Source organism: Scyliorhinus canicula, chromosome 7 (genome assembly GCF_902713615.1).
Source record: "Scyliorhinus canicula chromosome 7, sScyCan1.1, whole genome shotgun sequence".
NCBI lineage: Eukaryota > Metazoa > Chordata > Chondrichthyes > Carcharhiniformes > Scyliorhinidae > Scyliorhinus > Scyliorhinus canicula.
This window is the reverse complement of record NC_052152.1, coordinates 97,359,138-97,377,674: the sequence shown is the minus strand read 5'-3', so window position 1 is coordinate 97,377,674 and position 18,537 is coordinate 97,359,138.

The following is an 18,537-nucleotide window of genomic DNA, read 5'->3' as shown; positions in this document are numbered from 1 at the left end:
CCCCTACCTTATTTCGTATACTCCTGGCATTGAAGTAGACACACTTCAAACCACCTACCTGAACACTGGCACCCTCTTGCGAAGTCAAATCTGTGCTCCTGACCTCTATACTCTCAATCTCCCGTACCCCAAAACTACAATCCAGGTTCCCATGCCCCTGCTGAATTAGTTTAAACCCCCCCAAAGAGCACTAACAAATCTCCCCCCCAGGATATTGGTGCCCCTCAGGTTCAGATGTAGACCATCCTGTCTATAGAGGTCCCACCTTCCCCAGAAAGAGCCCCAGTTATCCAGAAATCTGAATCCCTCCCGCCTGCACCATCCCTGTAGCCACGTGTTTAATTGCTCTCTCTCCCTATTCCTCATCTCACTATCACGTGGCACGGGCAACAACCCAGAGATAACAACTCTGTTTGTTCTCGCTCTGAGCTTCCATCCTAGCTCCCTAAAGGCCTGCCTGACATCCTTGTCCCCTTTCCTACCTATGTTGTTAGTGCCAATGTGGACTACGACTTGGGGCTGCTCCCCCTCCCCCTTAAGGACCCGGAAAACACGATCCGAGACATCACTTACCCTTGCACCTGGGAGGCAACATACCAAACGTGAGTCTCTCTCGCTCCCACAAAATCTCCTATCTGTGCCCCTGACTATTGAGTCCCCAATTACTAATGTTCTACTCCTTTCCCCCCTTCCCTTCTGAGCAACAGGGACAGACTCCGTGCCAGAGGCCCGTACCCCATGGCTTACCCCTGGTAAGTCGTCCCCCCCACAAGTATCCAAAACGGTATACTTGTTACTCAGGGGAACGACCGCAGGGGGTCCCTGCACTGACTGCTTCTTCCTAGTCCCTCTTACAGTTACCCATCTATCAACTAGTACATAGAACATAGAACATTACAGCGCAGTACAGGCCCTTCGGCCCACGATGTTGCACCGTCCTGTGAAACCCTTCTAAAGTCCCTCTACACTATTCCCTTATCGTCCATATGCCTATCCAATGACCATTTGAATGTGTTTAGTGTTGGCGAGTCCACTACTGTTGCAGGCAGGGCATTCCACGCCCTTACTACTCTCTGAGTAAAGAACCTACCTCTGACATCTGTCCTATACCTATCTCCCCTCAATTTAAAGCTATGTCCCCTCGTGCTGGACATCACCATCCGAGGAAAAAGGCTCTCGATGTCCACCCTATCTAATCCTCTGATCACCTTGTATGCCTCAATTAAGTCCCCTCTTAACCTTCTTCTCTCTAACGAAAACAGCCTCGAGTCCTTCAGCCTTTCCTCATATGATCTTCCCTCCATACCAGGCAACATTCTTGTAATTCTCCTCTGTACCCTTTCCAATGCTTCCACATCCTTCCTATAATGTGGCGACCAGAACTGCAAACAATACTCCAAATGTGGCCACACCAGAGTTTTGTTCAACTGCAACATGACCTCATGGCTCCGAAACTCAATTCCTCTACCAATAAAAGCTAACACACCGTACGCCTTCTTAACAACCCTCTCAACCTGGGTGGCAACTTTCAGGGATTTATGGACATGGACACCGAGATCTCTCTGCTCGTCCACACTACCAAGAATCTTACCATTAGCCCAGTACTCTGCCTTCCTGTTATTCCTTCCAAAATGAATCACCTCACACTTTTCTGCATTAAACTCCATTTACAGTGCATTAACAAATTATTTTCCTCTTTTGGCCAAGTATTCAAAATCAGTCTGATCTAATGTGGAATGTCCTGCTATGGAAAAATATACGGCCAGTATACCCATTTGTCCCTGTCTCTGATATTTTATCTATCGGGATTTTTAAAATAAAGATGTCTTTTGCATACAGACTACAATTTAGTTCTTTAAAATGCTGCTGTTTTAGCAATTCTGTGATGCCACAGACCCACATGGCCTCCATTCTATTCGTTATCTCTTCACTTAAGTAATCTCATCGCTATACCTTTTCTGTGAGGAAAGTATAAATAAAATGCAAAGAAAATTAAACACCAGTGAACTGCAGTACAAATATGAAGTTTGTAAAATTGTTATGTTTTGGCATGGTCTTTCTAATTTATGGTAAATGGAATAATGACTGGCATCATGTGAGCTATTACAGAATTTACAGTGCAGAAGGAGGCCATTCAGCCCATTGAGTCTGCACCGGTCCTTGGAAAGAGCACTCTACTTAAGCCTCACGCCTCCACCCTATCCCCTTTATCCATGTAACCCCACCTACCCTTTTTGGACACCAAGGGTAATTTAGAATGGCCAATCCACCTAATTTGCACATCTTCGGACTGTGGGAGGAAACCCACGCAGACATGGGGAGAATGTGCAGACTCCACACAGACAGTGACCCAAGCCGGGAATCGAACCTGGGGCCCTGGAGCTGTGAAGCAACTATGCTAACCACTGTTCTACCATGCTGCCCTTCTCTGAATTCTGTCAGAAAGGCTTAGGTGGCTTGGTTGTGAAAAATTAATTGGGGACTCAGGTTGTCTCACTGGGAATTGCGAAAGCTTCACACTTGTAACGGATGATCAGGTCAGTGAATAGGCCATTATACTCCAAGTCGCAGGGACGTATTAGAATATCAAGTTTTGTAAACTGCCTATTTAATTCTACGTTAAAGAGGAGTTGGAGGTTTAGAGAACAGCTAATTAGCATTTATACCTGGATACAAGGCCCATATGACTCATGTTGACATGAAGACATGCTTTGAGAAAGTACAAGTTCATAGCAAGCCTTTGCAGAATCATGTGGCATTTTTTCTCAAAATATCCCTGAAACACAGACTGGTCAGTCTGTAAGTATCTGTGAAAGGGAGAGAGGAGCAGAAAGATAGAGGCAGCAAGTCCTGTACTTTAAGCAGAGCAATGCTGGCCATGTCAGTCACTACACAAAAGAATGGCTGGAAGGGCATGTGATGTTACAGCTTCAATATTTGGAAGTGGGTGCACACCAATGAGATTCATGGCAACCATATCTGCAGTAAGTGTCTAAGTCTCGATAAATTTCAGCTAGAGTTGATGAGCTGGAGGCCGAGTTACAGACACTAATACAACAGGGAGGGGGAACATTATCTGGATACTTTGTTCCAGAAGGCAGTCTTAGCCCTTAGGCTAGCATCTTCTGATTTGGTCAGTGGTCAGGGAAAGAAAGATGTGACTGTGAGTGAGGCAGGTAAGAGGATCGAGAAGGTAGAAGTAGAGCCGCTTCAGCCTTTGCAATTCTCCAACAGGTTGCATGGATGTAAGTGGGAGCCAGAGGATGAATGAGCAAACTTACCACAGTAGCATGGTGCAGTCGCCCATTCAAGCATGAGCCGGGGGAGAATAAATAAGAATGTAGTGATAGTAGGGTACAGTATTGTCAGGGGATAGACACAGTACTCTGTGGATGAGAATGTGAGTCCAGAAGGCTGGGTTGTCTGCCTGGTTCCACGATTTGGGTCATCTATTTAGGGCTGGGGAGGGGCTGGGAGGGAGAGGACCCAGTGATCATGGTCCGCATGGCTACCAATGGTACAGATAGAACTAAGAGAGAGGTTGTGCTTTGGGATCATAAGCAGCGAGGGGCTAAACCAAAAAGCAGAACCACAAAGGTGGCAATTTTTGGATCACTAACTGAGCTATAAGCAAATTGGCATATGATTTGAGAATTAACTGTGTGGCTCAAAGGTTGGGTTTGGGAGAAATTGGTTTTGATCCTTGAGCACTGGGACTGGGGAACATTAGAGTTGAATCGAAGGACAGTCTTCACCTGAATCATGTTTGGGTCCGGTATTCCGGAAAGTTGTATAATTAAGTCAGTAGAGAGGGCTTTAAACTAAATTGTGAGTGGGAAAGATCAAGGGCGCGATTCTCCCGAGTCAGAGGAAATGTGGAGGAAGGTCATCAGACTGCGGAGAGGCCAGTGGGTGCGGTACGTTTCAGCGCCGCCGTTTCAGCGCCAGGACATTTCAGCGCCAGAAAAAAAAAATTCTACAATGTTGTCATATAGTTATGACAGAATTTTTTTTGGCACTAAGCAATTTACAAATCTGTAAGTTCATAAAATGAAATAAAACTCAAGTGTTAACAAAATGTTTTTATTGTAAAAGATCCACTTATAAAGATCCAAAAACAGTACATTAAAACAATTTACAAATCTGTAAGTTCATAAAATCAATCATTAAAAGGAAAGTTCATTGGACATTCATTGGATATTCATTGGAAAAAACGCATTTAGTTTGTTAAATTGTGCCCTATTGAACGAAGGTAGTCAATTTCATTCCTGCTGCCATATTCGGAAACAATTTTCGAAGTGCTCATCTCTTCCCTTTTGAACATGCTTAAGGACATCAATGAACTTCCAGATAGTTGGGTGTGACATTAACAGTTCACTTTTCAATCTCCTGTTGGCCGCCTCAGCATAGTTATTTGTTCTGTCATCCCCATCTAATGTTCTTTGATACTGATGCACCATCAATTGTACGCGAGGCGAGTGATTTACCAATGTCAGGCTTTAATTAACTAGAACACAGCCTGGCGATCGTCTACAGTGGAAAGGAACGATCGTCAGGCTTCTGAGCATTTATACCTCGTTGATAGAGGCGTGGTTAACTCAGCCTCTCGGCCAATCGGTCGAGAGGCACATGACCGACCAGGGCCAATGGTAAGCCGACGTTCTGGCCCAATGGCAGACGAGTATGCAGATCATATCATCACATTCACCCCTTACGGAGAAGGAAGGCGGGGGGGGGGGGGGGGGGTGAACGAGACCCGGGGGGGGGGGGGGGGGGGAAGAACTGATGATATGAGTAGCCGTCGGGAGAATAATTTTCTCTCCGTACCCTTGTCGAATTTGGGGGCTTGCCACTGGCCCAGACATAACAATATTTACAAAAGGAAGTCCATGGGACCGTAGAACTCTAGATGGATTCGATCAGTCGTTTGGTGGTCCTTGACGTCCTGGCCGAGCGCCGTAGTGGAGGAGGAGTCGTCGGATCGGCTGATGGTCCTGCTGATGTCCTGGAGTCCGGGAGCGATAGACCTCGAGTAGTCTCCGTCACCTGAGCTGGCCGTGGAGACGCCATGGATGAGGGATGGGGAAGCTGAGTGGGGTGCTGGGGTGAAAAAGGGGAGGGGGGGTCTGTGGTGGGGGGGGGGCTGCACGCCGGCGGGTGCCAGGTCCCGGAGGGAGACCGTGTCCTGCCGACCGTCGGGGTACTCCACATACGCATACTGCGGGTTAGCGTGGAGTAACTGGACATGCTCCACCAACGGATCGGACTTGTGCACCCGCACATGCTTCCGGAGCAAGATGGGCCCGGGGGTGACCAGCCACGTCGGGAGAGGGGATCCGGAGGACGACTTCCGTGTCAGGGTGAACGAAGCTTTCCGTGCTCCCGGAGTCCAGCAAGCAGTCCGTCTTGTGGCCGTTGAGGTGGATCAGCGTAGTCGTTTTGGCGAGCGTGCGTGGATGAGACTGGTCGAGTTGAACGACCGCGAGCCGTGGAGAAAATCCGTCGTCGCTGTCCGATTCCATGCTGGAGGGACCTTGCGTGGCAGATGTGGAAGCCGGTGGCCAGGATCCCCAGGTGAGGTCTGTTCCCCAAGATGGCGGCGCCCAGGACCCGCACGTGGGGTCGGGGCCCCAAGATGGCGGCGCCCAGGACCCGCACGTGGGGTCGGCACCCCAAGATGGCGGCGCCCAGGAAGCCCTCGTGGCCGCTGGAGGCGGAGCTAGCGTTGCCGGCGCTGTGAACGGAGAGGCGCGCAGGCCGGCTCCAAGAGGTGAGTGACCGGCATCAGCTGCGGGGATGCACAAGCCGGCTCCAGGACGCCGGCTAGGTGCATCAGCTGTGGGGATGCGAAAGCCGGCTCCAGGACGCCGGCTAGGTGCATCAGCTGCGGGGATGCACAAGCCGGCTCCAGGACGCCGGCTAGGTGCATCAGCTGTGGGGATGCGGAAGCCGGCTCCAGGACGCCGGCTAGGTGCATCAGCTGTGGGGATGCGGAAGCCGGCTCCAGGACGCCGGCTAGGTGCATCAGCTGTGGGGATGCGGAAGCCGGCTCCAGGACGCCGGCTAGGTGCATCAGCTGTGGGCGGAGGTAAGGCGCGCGGGCCGGGTGCGGGGGGGAGCCGAGTCGCGCTGCGGGCAGGCAGGGACCGGGGGGCCCGGAGAGGCGAGCCGGTCGGGCGCCGGGGCCCGGGGGTGGGGGGAGCCGGGGTCCGGGAGCGAGGGAAGCAGGGCCGCTGCGGGCAGGCAGGGGCCAGGGAGGCCCGGAGAGGCGAGCCGGTCGGGCGCCGGGGCCCGGGGGCGGGGGGGAGAAACGTGCGCGGCGGGCAGGCAGAGGCCTGGAGGGGCCGGGGAGGTGCGCATGTCGGCTGGCGGGGCGCGAGTCGGGAGCGGCTGGAGGGGCCCTGGAGGAGAGAGAGAGGCACACAGGCCGTTTGCAGAGGCCTGGGGGAGGGGGGGAGAGTGCTGTGCAGCTTCCAGAAGCGCTGCAGCCAGCATTTTGGCCTGGCAGACCGTGGAGTAGTGGCCCTTCTTCCCGCAGCTCTTACAGAGGGCGGAGCGGGCTGGGCAGCGCGAGCGAGGGTGCTTAGCGTACCCACAAAAGTAGCAGCGGGGCCCCGCGGATTTATCGGGGCGCCCCGCGGCACAAGCCTGAGGGAGGCCGGGAGCGGTGGGTAGCTGGTGGGAAGCATGCCAGGAGGCGGCCTGGCCAGGGTCATAGGTGCGCGCGCTTTGATCTGCGACCTCCAGGGAGGCGGAGAGAGTCAGTGTCTCCGTTAAACTGAGTTCGTCTCTTTCCAGCATCCGCTGGCGGATCACGGGGGACAGCATCCCAGCCACGTAAGCGTCTCTGACGAGTAGCTCCATGTGCTCTGTAGCGGACACCGCTTCACAGGCGCAACCTCTCCCCAGGGCACAGAGGGCCCGGGCGTATTGGTCTAGAGACTCACCGGGGACCTGCTTTCTGGTGGCCAGCAGATGTCGAGCGAATACCCTGTTGATGGGTTTGAGGAATTGTCCTTTTAGCTTCCGTATAGCTTCATCATAGTCTGTTTCGTCTTCGATTATTGAGTAAGCGGCAATACCCACGCTGGAGTGGAGGACGTGCAGCTTCTGTGCCCCGGTGGGGGGGGTGGTTGTAGATGCCAGGAACCCTTCGAGGCAAGTCAGCCAGAGCTTGAAGAGTTCTGTAGAGTTCGGAGTTTGCGGGCTGATGCGGAGGCATTCGGGCTTGATGCGGAACTCCATCTTCAAAGTTGTAGTTAATTAAATTGATGCACCATCAATTGTACGCGAGGCGAGTGATTTACCAATGTCAGGCTTTAATTAACTAGAACACAGCCTGGCGATCGTCTACAGTGGAAAGGAACGATCGTCAGGCTTCTGAGCATTTATACCTTGTTGATAGAGGCGTGGTTAACTCAGCCTCTCGGCCAATCGGTCGAGAGGCACATGACCGACCAGGGCCAATGGTAAGCCGACGTTCTGGCCCAATGGCAGACGAGTATGCAGATCATATCATCACAGATACATATTCCACATCTCGGTAGGAAATAAAGGACTTCGTCTGCCTGCTCCTCGGCGATTAGGACGGCCGATATAATTGTCTTCGAAATAGTTTAAAACCGGAATTAACTCCTCCGGTAAATTACCTGCTAAAGAATCCACGTGACTGTCAAGGTCATCAACTGGCACAAAACATAAGGCAGTTATCATTTTCGAATGTAATGCAAAATCGGGATTGCTCTTATATAAACGCATGAGACCAAAACCACTTATCTGCCTCAGTATATTTTGAGACAGATGAAAAAGGCAGCCTCTTACTTCTATATTGGGGAAGGAGTCTTTCATGGCGGTAAAAGCAGCGCGTTCAAAATCACAATTGATAATGGCAGGTCCTGCGTTTGTAATCATCTCTTTTACCATCGCAAACAACATCATATAGGTTGCATACTGTTTGTTTTGTAAAAGCGCGTACAATACAGGGTGAACTCCGTTATTTTTCCTAACCATGATGATATAAACTTGATAAAATAGGTGTGGTGCTACCGCAAATGTTCCGTCAGCATACCAAGTCGTGGAAGTTGCCATGTGTTCTAACCAACTCTCTCTCCCAAATATAATAATCCTTTCGTTGTTCGTACCACTATCCTTTAAACAGAAATTTTCCTCGGTTTCTGGGGTGGGTTTATACATCATGTATTCATGAGGTAACTGAAGCTCTTGAATCGATCTTGGATTATCGGGGACCTGATTAACTTCGTCTCGTTTTCTACGAATAATTTTTCGCATTGCCTGCCTGTTTGGTAACTGTGCCATACCTGCCACGGACATTTTTTCAATGCACTTGTTGATAATCGTACTTGGAGGCTCACAAGTCTTTTCAGCCCGGTCTCTCGCATCAGATATGACCTTTTCCATTTCGATAGCAACTGCAGATGGGGGATGAGTATGTTCGTTGATCTTTTCGATCACCTCTCTTTCTAACGTGTGAATGCGGGCCTTACACCTACCATCCTCATGGCATCGCCAAAACTTAACTTGCTTTTGTTTCTTGCTTTCTTTGTCAAAACGATATATAAAACCTCCATGACAGAACTTCTCTCTGCCTCGCTTGCTTTTCACTGATTCAGCCATGGGTTTAAAGATATGGAACTTACCAAATTTACCAAAAGAAATTTACCAAATAACTAAGTAAGTATAAAAACTTGTTAACAAAACTCTAACATTATCTAAACAGTAATCATAATAAAACTCCAACAAAATCTAAAGACAGTTAGAACGATGAAACGACCAAATAACTAAGTGTAAAAGCTGGTATACCTGTGTCATACCTGTGACCATACTCAAGAATGATTTCTGAATGAATGAGCGCTGAAACGTCCTGGCGCTGAAATATTTGGCGCTGAAATATTTGGCGCTGAAACATCCTGGCGCTGAAACGACGGCGCTGAAACGTCGGCGCTGAAACGTCGGCGCTGAACTGTCCCATTCCCGAGGCCAGTACCTCTGAGAAAGGTAAAAGTGTGTCAGAATGAGGCTGAAAGTGATGAATGAACTTTTTCTCCATCAGAACCTCAGATATGCACCAGTCACTGAGACACCTTGGTGCATCTGAGACCAATCATGTTGGCCAGCATGCACTGAAAGGTTAGTCAGTGTGATATGAGTCTTGTATCTTGGCCTTTGTTTTTATCCCTCAGATGAGCCATCCACCAGAGCCAGTCAAGAGGCTGAAGACCCTCCTTCGACATCGAGGGATGTACACACGGCACACCATCTCTCAGCACACAGCACCAGTGCAGGTACTGGCAAGCCCATGGCCATGTCCGATGAGCTGTCAGGGAAAATGGTGAAGGTACGGAGTGCCTTGTGTACCAGCAATTAGAGGACTGCTGCAGATAAGGGCCATGATGAGTCCGAGGAAGATGGTGAGCATCTGGAATCGTCCATAAGGTGGCAAATGCTTGATGTTCAGTGAAATGCATGGGGAGATCTGGCAGAGATCCCTGAGGGTTCGTATGCCATGGTATCTGTCATAGAAGAGTACTTGCGGAACCTGAATCCCACAGTGACTCTGAGCATGAGCAGACAGCCTCATAATATAAGAGCATAAGAACCAGGAGTGGGAGTAGGCAATTCAGTCCCTCGGGCCTAGTCCAGCAGCCAATACAATCGTGACTGATCTCATCTTGGCTTCATCTCCAGCTTCCTCCCATTACCCTTCATCTTGCTAATAATTAAAAACCTATCTCTGTCATCCGTAAATCTTTTAGTGTTCCGGCATCCACTGTGCTTTGGGGTAGAAAATTCCAGATTCATGATTCTTTGAGTGAAGCAATTCCTCCTTATTCCTGCTTTAAGTCTGCAACCCTTTAGCCTAAACCTCTATTGAGAGACTGTGCTCAGACCTGCAAGCGCTCACATAGAAACTGACCTCAGGAGGTCAGTGCATGTGTGGGAGGAGGTGGTGGGAACCAACCTTGTCGATGGTTGCCCATCTTTCATTGGTGAGCAGGGACGTGAGGATTCACCTCAGAATTGCGGGTGAGGGGTCTATCATCTCTGCGGACTCTTCTCATGGAGCCCTGGACACCTCCATCTCTGCCAGTTGTTGCTCAATTCTCCAAGCCTGCGGCGACTAATGTTTGCCTGGCAATGTTGCTGCATTTACCCCGCCAGGTATGCCTGCTCAGCGCCTATGCCTACCGTCGTGTTATTCACCCTGGGCTAACACGGACTGCAACAGGATGCAGATGAAATGTAAAGCATACACCAAACGTAGGCGTTGGTTCAATATGATTTATTGAACTTCTGTAACAATGCACACAGCTGCCTGTGGGTTGACACTCTCCTACTCTAAGTGTACTAACTCTAACTTACTAGACCAGGCTAGCTCTGATCCACGTGTAGAAGGTGCTGACTGATACAGACCCTGACTGTCGCTACAGTTGTCACCAGTGGAAAGAGGTGGAGTTCTGATGCCTCATGTGTTTTATAGTTAGAAGCCTCCCTCTGGTGTACTGTCTGGTGATTGGTTGTTTTCTGTTCTGTATGTTGGTTGGCTCACCTGGGTGTCTGTCACTGCCTGTTTTTACCTCATGATCTGTATGGGTGCATATTATGACACATACCACCCGCAAACAAAAGTTAAAGACATACTAGTCACAAGCAGAGGTCTATGCTATTGTTTTCTTTTCGTTTGAACAAACTATGTTAATGATCTGGATGGATATGTTTTGATTTCTTTCTTGTGAATCTTCTCACTATAAATAACTTACTGCATACAAGCCAGAAGTGTCCTGTGTGTTGCATTGGTGTCAGCCTCATCATTGCCTGGTGAGAGAGGTCCGGGGTATCAAACTTTATTTGGAAAGCCTGAGGAAGGTGAAGTACTCCGAAAGCTAGTGTTTGAAACAAGCCTGTTGGACTTTAACCTGGTGTTGTAAGACTTCTCACTGTGCTCACCCTAGTCCAACACCGGCATCTCCACATCATTTATTTGGAAAGGAATAGGATCTTGGAATAGATGAGTGTTATATGTTTGGGATAAAGGTAGTGCCCATTGATGATGTGGGAAGGCAGGGCACGACAGCCTAGCTGAAGAGCCACTGAATCAGGGTGTCCCTGCCCCCTTAAAGTTCTTGATTGCATCCTCGCCATCCTCCCCCTCTGGCAGGCCAACATCAGCATTGGAGTCTTCATCAGTGTCTATGTTTGTAGCACCAGCGTCCCCCTGTTCAAAAGGTTCCCCTGTGGACAGAGGTAAGGTTGTGAAGAGCGCAGCAGAGAACAACTATGAGTGACACTCGCTGAGGCAGATACTGCAGGGTGCCCCCGATCGGTGGAGCCATCTGAACCTTATCTTCAGCAGCCCAGCGGTCTTCTCTACTACTGCCCTCCTGGATTCATTGCAGCATCTGCCTTTGGACCCCAACAGATGTATTCAGCCACTGTTTCAGCAGATAACCCTTGTCACCAGTCAACCACCCATCGAGGTGAGCTGGAACAGTGACGAGCCTGGGCACTTGCACACACCTGCAGAATCTCGGTCTTCTGGTCACGTTCAATTTGCACGCCCATGGGGTAAAACTTTTCTGGAACTGTGATATAGGTTGTGGCAGTAAATGTAAAACTGAGACGAGGAGGAACTACTCTCAGAGGGTGGTGAATTTGTGGAACTTTGCTGCCCCATAGTGCGATGGAGTCTGAATCATTAAATGGTTTCAAGAAGGAGATAAATATATTTCTGATTTTAAAAATGGGATAAAGGGATATGGGAACAGACAGGGAGGTTGATTTGAGATCAGGGAGAGATTAGCCATGATCTGATTGAATGTTAGTGCAGGTGTGAGGGGCTGAATTGCCGACTGCTGCTCCTAATTCCTATGTTCCTGTTCACAAAGGCACCCTGCTGGCCAACTGGCACCTTGATGGTCACCTGGGTTCAATCAATGGTACCTGAGATGAGGGGTAACCCTGCGATGATGGCGAATCCTCTGGCCTGCTCAGCCTAGTTGACCTGGCCCATCCTGAAATGAATGAATCTCTCACACGTCTCAACAGGGCGTCAGTGAACAGCCTGACACAGCTGTGTGTGCAGCTGATAGGCAGACTCCACAAAGATCACCCACAGCGCCCTGAAATGATCCAGAAGTATAAACGGTTAGTGCCACAGTGACCTTCTGAGCCACTGGCATTGGGTGTCCACCCACACAATTGGAGGCTATCTCCGGTCCAATCAGTTTGCAGATGCTCAACGTGGCTTCCCTTGAAAACTGCAATCTCCTGGGGTACTGGACCTCTGCCATGTCAAGGTAGTTGCAGCACGGTAGCATAGTGGTTAGCACTATGGCTTCACAGCGCCACCAACCCCCAAACAACAGCCCACATGTCAACATAAGCATCAGATAAAAAACAAAAAGGAATCAGGAATCGCCCATAGTCTGCATTACCATATACAGTCCACCACCCAACCCTGCCCCCCCCCCCCCCCCCACTAATATTCAAGGTCATCCAATCCCCGAAAGTGTACAATGTAGGATGCCCATGAATTGTAGAACATCCCCACCTCCCTCCCAGACTCCCCCCCTCCACTTCCACTTGAAAAGACTTCACCCAGCATCAGTCCCCTCCCCCAACTTTTCACCCCTCCTAGGCTCATCGAAACCTGTTCTATGTGGCTCTGATGGCTGCAGCCCCTCCCTCCACCACACCTATGTTCACTGTCCAGATTAAACTAGCCAGTGTGGAGACCCCTGCCCAGGCCTCAGTCCCTTCCAATCCCCTCCCCACTGCCCGGTCCCAGGAAAACAAAGAAATCCCCTTTAACACACAACCCCAGTGTAAACACTCAAACCCCAAAGAACCATCTTTGCAAAAGAAAATCCCAACTCCTGCCTTTCCCAAATAGGCAACTAAAACTCATTTAGCACATATAACAACATGCAGTGAAAAATAGAGCTATATACAATCCTCCACATCCCCTACCCTCAGTTCAAGACCAATCCTCAGGCCCATTTCTCACTTCTGCCCCAGTCCTTCTGCCTTCACAAACGCCTCCGCTGCTTCCACCGTCTCAAAATAAAAGTCTTTGGAGTTGTAGGTCACTCTCAGCTTAACTGGGTACACTATGCTGAACCGCACACTGCTGTTATACAGTGCCATCTTCACTCGACCAATGGCCTCCCACCTCCTTGCCAACTCCACAGTAAAGTCCTAGTATAAACGTATACCAGTTCCAGCCCACTATACCTCCTGTTTCTGCTCTGCCCAACACACAACCTTTTCCTTCATGCGGTACCTACGGAAACAAATAGTCACTGCTCTTGGCGGCTCATTCGCCTTTGGTACAGGCCTCCACGCTCTATGAGCCTGATTCAGTTTATACCGAGAGGGGTCTTCCCCCTCTCCCTACAGCTCCGCCAACATCTTTACAAAATACTCCAGCCTCAGGCCCTCCACCCCTTCGGACAGACCCACAATCCTCAGATTTTTCCACCTAGATCTGTTTTCAAGGTCCTCCACTTTGGCTCGCAGACCCTTTGTTGGCCTCCACCACCCTCTGCATCTCCTCACCCATCGAGGTGAGTTGATCACTGCGCTGCGACAAGACCTCTTCCATTCTCTTCAGCCTCTCACCATGCTCCCGCACCTCGGCCGATGCTCTCGACACTGCCGCCTTCACCGGGGCAATCGCCTCCTCCACCAGCACCTCCAATGCTGCCATCATCTCCTTCCTCATCATCTCCATGTGCCTTGTGAACTGTTTTTCAAGTTCCACAACCATCACTTCGGTCATCTTTTCTGCCGTGAACAGTGCAGCCCCATCCAGCGACCCAGCCTCCGCTTTCCTTCCAGTTGCTGAGCCGACCCTTCCACTCAACGGCGAACCTTCACTTGCCCCCTTCTTCAAGGCAGCTTTCCTTTGGGTTTTGGGCATCTTTCTTCCTTATTTCTTCCTGCACTTATTTAACCATAAATTGCCCCTGGGACTGGGCATTAAATTCTGAAAAATCAAGCCTCGAGCAGGAGCCTGTGAGTGTGCGACCTCCTCCTTCATGCCGCCACCAGAAGTCCCCGTCAGAAAACCTTGTTGCACATTCTCTCACCACTTCTTGCGGTCCCAATTCAATGGCAAGCTGCCATTGATGAACACTGGTCATTTGCGACATCAGGCCCCCTGCTGATGTGTGTAGCCGATAGCCAAATATCAGGCTGTTTCTGTGGAACAATCATTTAACATGGCAGGCAGCACATATTGTAATGCCTCCTGCAACACATTGAACAGGGGCAGTTTTTCAGTGGGTAGTGTCCAATTTAACCCTTGACAGGTCCTATTCTAGCTTTTTGTTTGCTATGCGGTCTGGCCTACCTACTTCAGCATAAGCTAAAGATTATCTGGACAAATTTTTGTTTTGTTTGTCAATTTACTTCATAAAACCTAATTACTATTGATCAAAAAGAGCTTGATGTGTATATGAGATTAAGAAGGAGATGTGTAAGCAAGGGTACGTTTTCAACTGTCAACTTTTGGTTTTGAGTAGAACTGTTGAGGCTGTGAATCTGAAAGCACAATCATGCAATACTCCAAACAATTTAGAATTAGAGCGAGATAATGCAATTATGTTTTCCTGGGTATTTAAATCAGCATTTCAGACTCTCTTGGGAAGATTTGTGATTGCAGTTCCTCGCGAGGGCATTGAGTCTTTCCACGAACTCGTCCAGCGTTTCCCCGGAACGCTGGCTGCAGGTTGAGAGCAAATGTCTGGCGTGTACCTCGTTAGTAGGTTTTATCAACCGTTTCTTCAGTGTTTCGATCGCTGCATCATAGGTCGTAGCGTTCTCGATCACGTCGGAGAGTCGGTGGCCCACCCGGCCATGTAGTAAGCGCAGATTGCGAGTGCTGTCGACATCAGTCGATGAGGAGTCCAGGTAGTCCTCGAAACACCAGAGCCAATATTTAAAAAGTTCCGGGGCTTCCGGCGACCAGGTTGAGTTTCTCCGGTTTTAGAGCGCTGTCCATCTTGATGCGTCTGTAGATTAAATTGAGGCATCCTCAATTACGACGCGAGAGCGAGGTCGGTAATCAAAAGGCTTTAATCTACAGAGAACAGGACAGCATTCGAGAGAAGTGTACTCGCCACATGGAGCCTTATCCTCTATACCGTTTCCTGGGGGCATAGCCAGAGGCGGAGTCCCCCAGAGTTCCAAGCCTCTTAAAGGGGCATGGTATTAAAGGTCAGGTACCGTTTACGGCAGTTGTTAATACTGTTCATCACAACCAGGTTATGGGATACGGTGGTAGCTGGACTTTCTCACCAGTGCACATTCTGGCAATGAGATGCAAATGTGAAGTAAGTGCAGCATTTTAAAACACTTGAGAATTTTGGGGTGGGATTTTCCATTTCTGAGACTAAAGGCTGGATTCTCTGATTTTGGGGCTCTGCTCGGAGGATCCGCAGCGTTTTACATGGGGAAAATCGACGAGGCACCAGCACCGATCCTCCGACTGGTGAGGGGCTAGCAGCTGCGCCAAGTAAAATGTGTGGCCTGCCCGATATAAACGCCTGGAGAATTGCCGGGTCCATGGCCATGCATGCGCATGGCGACGACCAGCAGCAGTCGCGCCGTACAACATGGCGCCGACCGTGCGCGGACCTGACTTGCAACCCTGGACACCCCCTCCCCACCCCCAGACTACCCCCCACAGTCCACCGAGCCCTCGCCGGAGCCTCCCCCCTCCCCCCAAACCCGGCCAGCAGCACGGCTCCCGCCCGACTGATGGCGGCGCTGGACACAGTCCACAGCCGCTGAGATCACACGTCCCTCATGCGGTCGGCAACTCAGCCCATCGGGGGCAGAGCATCAGGGAGGGTCTTCAGGTAACATCCTGAGGCCGTCCCAATGGCTTGCGGCGTGCTCCTAGATTTGTCGTTTTTGGAGGGGGCGGTGCATCCGAAAACAGGCGCCTCCCCAGATTTAATCGTAAACAGGGATTCTCCGCCCGATCACCAATTACGAAATCAGCGTCGGCAAGCGGAGAATCCTGCCCTAAGTGTTGACACCAAGGCAGAATTTGTGGACATACACAACAGAAAAACAAGCTCCACACCTGGACCGATTCCGCTACTGCTGTGTGGAACACAATCGATTCTAATAAGAAGTGATGCACGATTTGCTGGTTTCACGGTTGACACTCAAAGGCTGACAAGTTGCAGACGGATAAACACACTGCACTCATCACACACACACCATCCCAGCCAACAAGATGGCAGCGAGGAGAGCAGCCCTGAGGTTTACCGATGCCGAGCTGGTGACCATCTCGGGCACGGTGGATGAGCGGCAGATGACCTTGTCCCTCGGCCCGAGAAGGAGGTTTCCAGCTGCCGCTGTTCGCTGTGTCTGGGCGCAAGCGTCAGAGGCCATGGGCAACATGGGCAACACCGTCCGGATGGGCCAGCAGTGCCGGAAGAAACTCCACAACCTCAGGGTGGCCAGAGTGAGTAGGCAGCTCTGTGCCCCTGGCAGTAACCCATGTCCCACACACCCTTAACCCTACCACCCCCACCAGGAGGACAGCTGAACCCCCACCCTGCACCACATGCCGGTACCCATACTGGCTGCCATGGCCGGGTGCCCTGGCCACTGAGGCCACTAGTTACCCACTGCCTATGCAGCATGCGTTGGACTGTCTAACACTGTCAATTTTCTGTCCTGCCCCTCCCCCAGAAGAAGGCTGCACACAACTTCTGGGAGCGGAAAAAGACAGGAGAGGGATCGCCGGACCTGGGGCCCCTCACTGCAGCCAAGCAGAGGGCCTGGAGGTGGTCAGTGGTCCGGAGGAATGAGAGGTCGCCGAGAAGGAGCTTGACCGAGGGTGAGGAAGTGAGACCCCGCTTAGCTGGGGTTCCCTGTGGCGGGTGCACTCCTGCAAAGCAGATGCAAGTATTAAGCTATTAATAGTTAGGTACACAGAGTGTACGGGCTGTGTTTAATTTGTCCATCATTGGCATGATGGCCAATAATGTAAAGTCTAGTAAGCACAAAATGCACCCATACATTTCCAAGCTTTTAATGGTATGTGCAAGGCATATGGCACTCAAGAACATTGGATTAGATTACCCAATTATTTTTTCCAATTAAGGGGCAATTTAGCGTGGCCAATCCACCTACTGTGCACATTTTTGGGTTGTGGGGGCGAAACCCACGCAGACACGGGGAGAATGTGCAAACTCCACACGGACAGTGACCCAGAGCCGGGATCGAACCTGGGACCTCAGCGCCGTGAGGCGGTTGTGCTAACCACTAGGCCACCGTGCTGCCCCTCAAGAACATTGGAAGCACCAATGCAGAAGGCAACGGCTGGAACAAGTAGTTTGATGTCACAAGAAGTCGCGTGCCAATTAACCAGGAGCAGATAACAGACATCGTCAAAATAAGATCCATGAAATGTTTAGCATGGTCAGAGGATATGGATAACCAGGCCATTGATATGTTGAGTTAGCATATCAAAGAATGCATCGTAGAACTTCATAGCCTTTACCACCATTCAGATTAAATGCGAAACTGGATAATGATGCAGGTGCAAGCATATTGGAAGTAATTTAATCGCAGGTGTGGCAAGTTTAACCAACCACTGCCAAACTCACAATGGCACATAGATTCCATCTCTGGGCTCAATTACACTTCAGTAACTCTCCCTGGTCACCAAAGATATTTTATGCTGTGGACACCACGTGCCCAGTGATTCCAGTGATTGGAGACCCCCCACCCACCAGGGAGCTGTCCTTGATCACCTTCCATGGTATCTTCAAGTGAATATTGAGGACTACAGACCACAAGGAGCATCATTGGACACCCTGTGCTTACAATGGGAGAAGACCCCCTATCTGTAATACAGATCATCAGTCGACAGGCTGTGCAGTACAGTTGAAAATGAATATTTATGCCAATTCTGAACATATTAACTTCCTCATACTGTGGAACCAATACAGAATTACTATTTGGCAGACAAGGGCAGGCAACCATGCCCAGTCATCGCTTGTCAATACTCCCAGGAGTACAAGATGCATTTAGCGCAAAACAATGGGAGGTGAAAGATGCTCATGATCGACATTGGGGTAATGAATTGTGAAACCTTAACGCCGGACAAAAGTTTGATGGCGCATGGAATCCAAAGGAATTTTAAAAATTGTTCGTCCATGGGATGTGTGAATCGCTGGCTGGGCCAGCATTCATTGCCCATCCCTGAGGGCTGGTTTAGCACAGGGCTAAATCGCTGGTTTTTAAAGCAGACCAAGGCAGGCCAGCAGCACGGTTCAATTCCCGTACCAGCCTCCCCGAACAGGCGCCGGAATGTGGCGACTAGGGGCTTTTCACAGTAACTTTATTTGAAACCTACTTGTGACAATAAGTGGTTTTCATTTCATTTCAGAGTCAACCACATTGCTATTGGTCTGGAGTCACATATCGGCCAGACCAGGTAAGGACAACAGATTTCCTTCCTAAAAGGACATTAGATGAGTTTTTACAACAATC